Source organism: Protopterus annectens, chromosome 8.part0 (genome assembly GCF_019279795.1).
Source record: "Protopterus annectens isolate FY-2018-M chromosome 8.part0, PAN1.0, whole genome shotgun sequence".
Taxonomy (NCBI): Eukaryota; Metazoa; Chordata; order Ceratodontiformes; family Protopteridae; genus Protopterus; species Protopterus annectens.
The window spans coordinates 495,291,259-495,299,891 of NC_056741.1; positions in this window are offsets into that span (position 1 = coordinate 495,291,259).

Consider the following 8,633-nt stretch of genomic DNA (forward strand, 5'->3'; position numbering starts at 1 on the left):
ATTTAATTTAATTGTATAATGTGTTACCAATATTATATACTACTATCTGAATAGTTGCTTCATTCCATTAAGCATTTCTACCAAAGTGATAAAGGGTATTGCTTGAAAAGCGTAATTTCTGATGACTATAACTTCTGATTACCCAATGAAATAATCTGTTCAAAACAATTTGTGTTCAAACTATTTATTTTATCTGTATTTTGAATATGTTGCAGCCAACATACAGCAACTGTACTGTATATTTTCCAGTCTTGTGATGTTTTGTATACACCTATCTCTGTTGACCTTTTTTGCCTCATCTTACTACAAACCAGCATTGCTGGGAAAACTTAGAGTTGCATTTTGTGTAATGGTCCTAGGGTGGGAATCAGAGATGTAGTTTGCTCTGCAGTAGAAGACTTGTATATAGTAAGGAGTCAGATGTATAGTTTGCTGAGCTGTCCTTTTGAATGAATCAGGGAAGCAAATTTTCATGGACAGCGAAGTGCAACCAAACTGACTTTGTGCAGTGAGGCTGAGTATGTATGACAACATACAAGAAGGACAAGTCTAAGTGATAAGGTATGGGGCAAGGCTCATGTGCATATAACAAGGAATGCTGTGAATGAGCTATATGTGAACATGTGATTATTTAAATGTCATATGAGTGTTCCATCTATACAAATGGATGGTTCAAGACTTACAGTAATACAACAAAATATCAAAGAAAGAAATATGAAAAAAATGCAGACAAAGAATCAGAAATACTGACATGCAAGCTGGGTGACTTATCAGAAGCATATCAGTCTTACTAGCACATTGACAGCTGCACAGTATACCAAGCCGTAGAGGAATGATTGGTAAAGTATGCATTGACCTTGTGTTGCATTCTGTTGTCTGTATGTACAGTGTTACTAATACTGAAAACACAAAGGGGCAAATACTCTCTAGCATTGACAGCAGACGTTTGATTGCTGAAACCACAGATGCACACACAGCCAATTTAATGTCATGACTGGCTAAATTATTCGGTGCAAGGATGTAGAAGTGTGGAGATAATGGTAGGACATCAAACCAAACCATATCTTTGCCTCATATTTTTCATTTGTAACTTTTTTTTTGACAAGTCATTAAGAACTTTAAAGTCATTAAAAACTGTGGACATTTGAGTTACCAAATTCATATCCTTCATAAAATGAAGTGACCTGAAGAACCAGGCATATATGCACAATCACAATGATTGTACAGTTATGCAAAAAGCAAAAAGAACTACTCATTCTTAACTGTCATCTCAATCCCCCCTAAAAATTTGTCATTGCAGCTATATACATACCACCTGGAAACAGCAACCCCATCTATCCTAGTTAACAGATCCATACAAGAATCCAGTGTCACAGATACCTGGAAATCTTCATTGAATCTATCCTGGATTTTTCAAAACATCACCTATGAGGCCATTTTCCTTGGTGACGTAAATACTGACTGGCAAAAACTATCCACTTCCTCCTCTTCCACACACATCAACCTCCATGGTTTCCAACAAATCATTACTACCCCTACTCATTACAATAACAACAATACTAACAGCTCCACCGCAGACTGGATTCTTATTTCTGATCTGACCCTTTATCAAAACCCCTGCACCCTACCCAGCTCCCTAAAAGACCACATCCCCACCAGAGTTCCAAGGCATTCTCTCCAAATACCCAAGTCCCACCACTACAAAGAATGTCGTAAGCTCTCTTCCTTTAATGCTGATACTTTAATAATAGGCTAGTTTCTATCAACTGGTCTGTCCTAAAGTACCTTTCCCTCAATGACCCAGTACTACATTTCACTCACACTTTTCTGGACATCCTTGACTCCTTAGCCCATCTTAAAAAAAATTAGGGTTAAAACAACATACTCTCCTTGGCTCACTAAAGATACCCTCTCTCTCATGAAAGAAAGGGACAAGTATTGGAAACAATGGCAACAAACTAAATCCGCAACACTTTTCCAAAAGTATAAAGAACTTTGAGACCTTTCTAAAAAAATAAATTAATAAGGACAAGAAAAAAATCCATTATAATGCCCAATTCACTCAAAATTCTAACCCTAAGAAATTCTGGTACTCCATCAACAAAATTCTACACCCTGGTAACTCTAACATGCCCAACCCATATCTATACAATACTCCCCAAGACAGTGCCACCCTACTCAATGCCCACTTCATTGAATCTATGCAAAAACTTACCCAAACGTATCCATCTGCCAATCCCGCTCACACCACACAATGAAAAAACACAAACACCCCTTTCTCTCTTAAACCTGTCTCCACTGCATATATAAAATCCCTTCTACTAAAACTAATACCATGCTCTCCCTCTACAGACAACCTCCCTCCCCTCTTCCTTAAACTTACAGCTCACCCCATAGCCTATTCTGTCTCTATCCTAGTTAACAGATCCATACAAGAATCCAGTGTCACAGATACCTGGAAATCTTCCTACATCATACCTCCGCACAAGGGAAGTAACTCCACAGATCCTTCCAATTACAGACCCATTGCTATTCTCTGTCCAGTAGCCAAAATCCTTGAAAAATATGTACATCACCAACTTCTTAAGTACCTAATTGATGGAGATCTCCTAACCCCTACACAACATGGGTTCAGACCCAATCATAGTACCTCCACTGCCCTCCTTTCCTTCACTCATATTGCTGCTGAAGCCAGAGACAGAGACTTTCTATTATCCTGTCTCTTTCTTAACCTTTCCAAAGTTTTTGATACTGTCTCTCATACTAAGCTAATTACCAAACTAACATCTTCAGCAATATTCTACCCTCCTCCTGCACCTCTTCTTCCCTTATACAATACGCTGATGATTCTACTGTCATCTCTGTCTCTGATAACATCTCTAACCTTATTTCCATCATTCAAAACACTTTTTCATCTGTTGAAAAATGGCTAACAGAACGCAAACTTATGGTTAACCCCAAAAAGACTAAGCTCCTACTTTTCTTTCCCAAATTCTTCACCCACCACAAAACTTCCTATACCATTCTTTCTCGCAATAACATCCCTATTAAAGCCAATCTGCACACCAAGCTAGTCAGAACTATAATTGATGACCAGCTAAAATTTGACATCTATGTACAACACTGGATCAAATAAAGACAACCAAAAATGAGGTCTTCTCTACAGAAACAAAACATTCCTAGCTCCCAATTCCAAACCCTTGCTGGCTCAAGCCTTTCTATTACCTTGCCTTCTCTATGCCTCTCCTATCCCTACCCACCTCCAGACATCCCTACTATCCAAACTCAAACAAGCTTATAACAACATAGCCAGATTTGCCAGTAACCTACCATACAGATCACATCATTGCCTTGCCCTTAACCAGCTCCAATGGCTTGAATTCCCTCAGCTCCTGCTACTTTCCCAACTGCAGCTCACACACTCCTATTAAATAAATCTAGGATCTGCCCCTCTCTTTCTTCACTAGTATCCTCTTATACTCCAGCTCGCTCACTTCGTAGCTTTGACCAGAACCTTCTGGACATCTATAAACCACATAAAAATATCAGCAAACTCCTTTACAAACATTCTGTCTCCCTTGCCTGGAATAGACTACCTCCTTACATATGTAACATTAGTAGTGCCACCTCTTTCAAAACTGAAGTAAAAAACGTCCTCCTGAACTCAAGATCCTGCTCTTGCCATAATCCTCCATGAATGTCGATGTTCACTCCAACTTACTTCCTTCTCTCCTTAATTTCTCTCAATTTTCTGTTTCACTCTGACAAAAGACTTGCATTGAAATCATACTTCCAAGTAATGAATACACCCTAATAACCTCTGCTTCGTCATATTGTACATTTTTATTTGAGTTTTGAGCATGATATTTGTATTAAGTTGTTAAACTTTATTGTGCATATTCATGGATTTTTTGAACCTCTGTTGTATTTTCTACATGACTTTTGACATTTCTTTGTATCTCATTTATTTTTTTTTATTTTATATGTACATTGTTAATGTCTTATATTTGACGGGTCTGTAATACTTATGCTAACTTTTGTATCCTGGAGCTTTTCTCCTCAGGTCTCCACTGAAAATGGGCCACGTGCCTCAGTTGGACTAACCCGATTAACAAATGGCAAATACATAAAATGCATGCTAATGCAAAATCTGCTATTTTAGCAACTTTCTAGGTCTATAAAAGCAATATTTAGAATCTGTCCATATTTTGGGAATGTTGTATCCCTATTATTCATAGTTTTGTCCAGATTTATTGTGCTAAGAGGTATGCATTAAGCACACCTGTACAGGTAACATGTAGCACCAATGTATTTGTCAGATATACTATGCCAGACTTCATATAAGTATGCAGACTAAGAAGAACCAGACATATATGCACAATCACAATGACTTCACAATTATGTAAAATGCAAAAAAATAAATAAAACCAAAAACAGCTACCTACTAAAAAATTCATACTAATGCCCAGTTACCTGTCTGTGATAATTGATCATAGCATTATCTTCCCACCTTGGACTGCCTTGGTGGTGCACTCCAGGAAGGAATCTATCCCATGTGCTGGCAGGATACAGTCTACACTATTTTTACTAGTTAAGTCAATAGAAAGTCTACTACTGGGTGTCCTTGGCTTTAATTCTTGTGCAGGGCTGTGGTCAGGTCTGACCATCCTTCAGTGGACTACATTCTTCTTTTACATGACATGTGTCCACCTAGACCTTGGTGCTGATCTGTCCCTTGCAGTAATGAAATACAATATGAAGAGATGTATTTTTGTAACATAACCAATGATCTTACCCAGTTTTAGCATGAAACTATAATGGAGGTTAACAGCTGTGCAACAGATACCATCAGCTGCACACATACAGTGCACTCAGTCAGCATGGAAAAAGCATTCCTTCTCGCTATAGTTGAGTGCATGCAGTATTCACAGTTCTGCTTTTGTGCTATGTCACAAGGACATATATCATACTTCAGTGTGTGTGCCTCCCCCTGACAACATCACTGCTACGTGATACAGGTCATTGTATGCATCAAACCACTGACCCAGCACATGTGGACAAACACTTCCTGACAGCAGTAACGGTGACCTATCAGTATGCATTCCTGTGATGATATGATGTACCTTAGAGCAATAGTGTTATTATAATTTTATTTAAGATACATAACGCCAATGGCCCTTTTTTTCAACTGTGACCTTGAAGCATAATGACAGAAAGGCGATTTTTACAATGGATGGAAGAAATGTACATACACAGATTAGCACTATACTGCAAGACACGACAGTGCTCAATGATATAGCACCTTGAATTACTATGCTCACATATACTACAGTAATGGCTAATATGTATTTTGATCAACATCGCATCTACATATATATACAGTTCTACAGCTTACATTAATATTGACAAAGCACTGCTTACAACTTTATCATAGCTTCAGGTGGCAGCTTTCAGTTACTGTTAATGCTGGTATTCATTCACAGGTACCACTGTAGATGAGGATGCTGATCTGCAGTCTGGTGTGCAGGACTCAGGGAATAAAGCTGATATGGACAAGTCTCAAGTGTCAGAAAATGATATCTATAGGTTGAGACCAGCAACTGAGACTCTGACCACATTGCACATAGCTGGACAAACACGGAGTGTTAGACCATGTTTCAAGCAGTGGGAGGACAATGATAGTATGACAAAGGCTCTCAGGACACAGATGGATTTGGAGCCAGGTTTTTCTGAGGAACATGTGCCTACAATAGCTGCATCCCAAGAGAACATGTTGTATGCGATATCTATACTGCACTGAATGTGACAATGCTTCCCATCCAGCAATGGTCTTGACTTTCTGCCAGGTGTCATTCCACAGCATGTCCCCTGAATTACAGAGATCAGAGGAGGAATATGGGCAGATGGCAAAGAGTGCTATCTAAGCCCACTCTCCTACTACACATGCTGCCCAGGAGATGAACACCATTGTGAGTGGATTGCTTCATGTCACCTCCCAAGCCAACATGGAAAGCAGAGTGTGTTTACTGCTTCCACAGAATGATTTCATGCAGCACTAGATCTGTAAGACAAGGCAGGGGTGGACATGGGCAAACGCGTGGATAAATGTGCATATAATGCAAGAAGATAAAAACACACTGAATAACTATAGGCAAAATACCCTACCTCATCACCGCTAGCTACAGGTCCCCCACCATGAACCAGGAGAAGCACATTGCCTACCTGGACTTGCTATAGTTGCTCAGTATGCAGTGAAACACCTTGGCCATGGGAGATTTCATCTCTCCCTCCATTAATTGGTTGGCTTACATGAGCACAAACACAACTGCTCTGTGGTTCCTGGACTTTATTAATTCAAATGCCTTGTAACAGTTGGTATGCACCCCCACAAGAGGCTCAAATGTCCTTGACCTAGTGCTCACCAACATGTGGGGATCACTGCACTACTCCCTGTCTGTTGTCCTCCTCATAAGGTTAGACCATTAATCAGTCTCATTTGAAGTAAAGGTCAGATCTGACACCCCCACAGGAGCAAAAAAAAATGAAAAATCTCTCCAAAGCAAACTATAACCTACTAAGCAATGGTATAAAATGTTTGAAAGCCCCTGCTAACACAGCCAACAATGATTCCTATGCAGAAAAGTACACAAATGCCCTATATACCCACTTAAACAAATGTATTGACTCAGCTGTACCTGATAGGACTAAAACCAGGGCATGCTGAAAAAATAAGCCATCCTGGCAGTAAGTATAAATAAGCTATATAACAAAAGAAAGAAACTGATATCAAAGAATAAGAGGACACTTACTCAACAGAGAAAGAATACAGTCCACAGCTTGAACAAGCAAATTAGATATCTTGTAAAGTCCACTAAGGCTAATTGCAAGACTTAATTAGCATCCCTAGCTAAAGACAACCATATGGCAATCTTTAGCTGTGTCCGAAACCTAAAAGGGAATGCTCAACTGTGTGTCACACTTATAGTGGACCGTACAACTCACACTGAACCTGAAAAAATTGCCAACCTGCTACCTGACAGATTTAGCAATAACTTCACCCCCTGTACCCACCAGCCATACCCCAAAACATTCCTGATACCAGTCCTCTACTGAGCATCTCCAAGGAACAGGTCATACAAGCACTCTCCAAGACCAAATCACGAGTGCTATGGGACCAGATAACATCCCAGGTTGCTTACTAAACAATCTAAAACAAGACCTAGTGCAATTAGCTTATCTAAACAATCCTATCTTGGTTTGTGATTAACTGTGGAGTTAACTGGTAAGAGAAGTTTTATTTGAATTTCCATTTTATTTTTTACCACTGCTTTTCATTGTTTGTAGGAAGGCAGGTATAACTTGTAGACAAGAAGGTTTATATTGTGTTTTGTTGTTTTGCCTTTATTTTTCACTGTTGTTTGTTAGAAAGGGATAGGTTTTAGACAGGCAAGCTCTAGCCACCTCAAGGTGCCTCGCCAGCCACAAATTTACACAGACTGCAGAGAGGACAATCCAGACCTTATCTAAATAATCCTTTCTTGGTTTGTAATTTATTGATCTTTACTGTTGAAAAGAAGTTAGATTGGGAATGAAAGTGAGCTTTTGTCATACTTTCAGAACTTGTGCGGTCAGAACAACAACTTTACTGTACTTACTTTAGTAGTTAGTTGTATTTTTTGCTTGTGTGATTTTTCTCATAGAATTTGATTTAAGTTCTCTTTGAATTCTCTGGTTACTGCTTTTGATTATTCTTTTCTTTTATAATTTTTTTATTTGTTTGAAGCTGAATATGGATTCCTTAAATGAGTATGCTATTAATGATTTGCTAAAACACAAATATTTTGTAAGTGTAATAAATGCTATGCATCTGTTAACACCGGTGATCTGTGTTCCTCATGTCAAATGTTGGATGTTTTGCTTACCATTATTAGAGGTAGATCTAGACTTACTGACAATGCTTGCACGTGTGCAAATGGCACAGATTTAAGAACTGTTGCTACACACATTAATGACTGGACTGGTGAGATAAACAATGTTAGGGAAGGAGCAAATATATAGGAACACATATAGGAAATGATGCCTATCGTCTGTAAAGATCATTTAACCCCTATGAAACAAGACGATGCCCCTGACAACTTTGGAATTCTGGATGCAAGTATTCAGCAATCTGAAGATTCAGAGTGTTTAGAAGGAAATAAAAAAGAAAGAAAGGAAGAAGTTCACAACAAATAACAAGGAAGAAAAAGAAACTGATAAAATGTCTGTAAAGTAAAGAGAATACGTAGTAAAAAGGACACTGGTTTGTTATGTAGCACAAAGATTACAGAGAATGATAACATTTTTCTATCAGAAAACCTTCAGTCTACAGAAAAAGGCATCATTTTCCAGAATATAAGATAGAAAAAAAGAGACAAAAAGCAGGTGAAAAGGAAGAAATCAAAACTGAATGAGGAAGGATTGAATAACATTAGGAAAAAAGAAGAGAAAGACAGATGTTGACTACATGGCTCAAGCTGTGGATGTACAAAGCCAGTTGGATGAGAACTGTATGCTTGCAAATTTAATGTACAATGAAAACAGTGGGATTAATAAAACTAATGGTGATGAAGATCATTTCTTTGTAACAATTGATA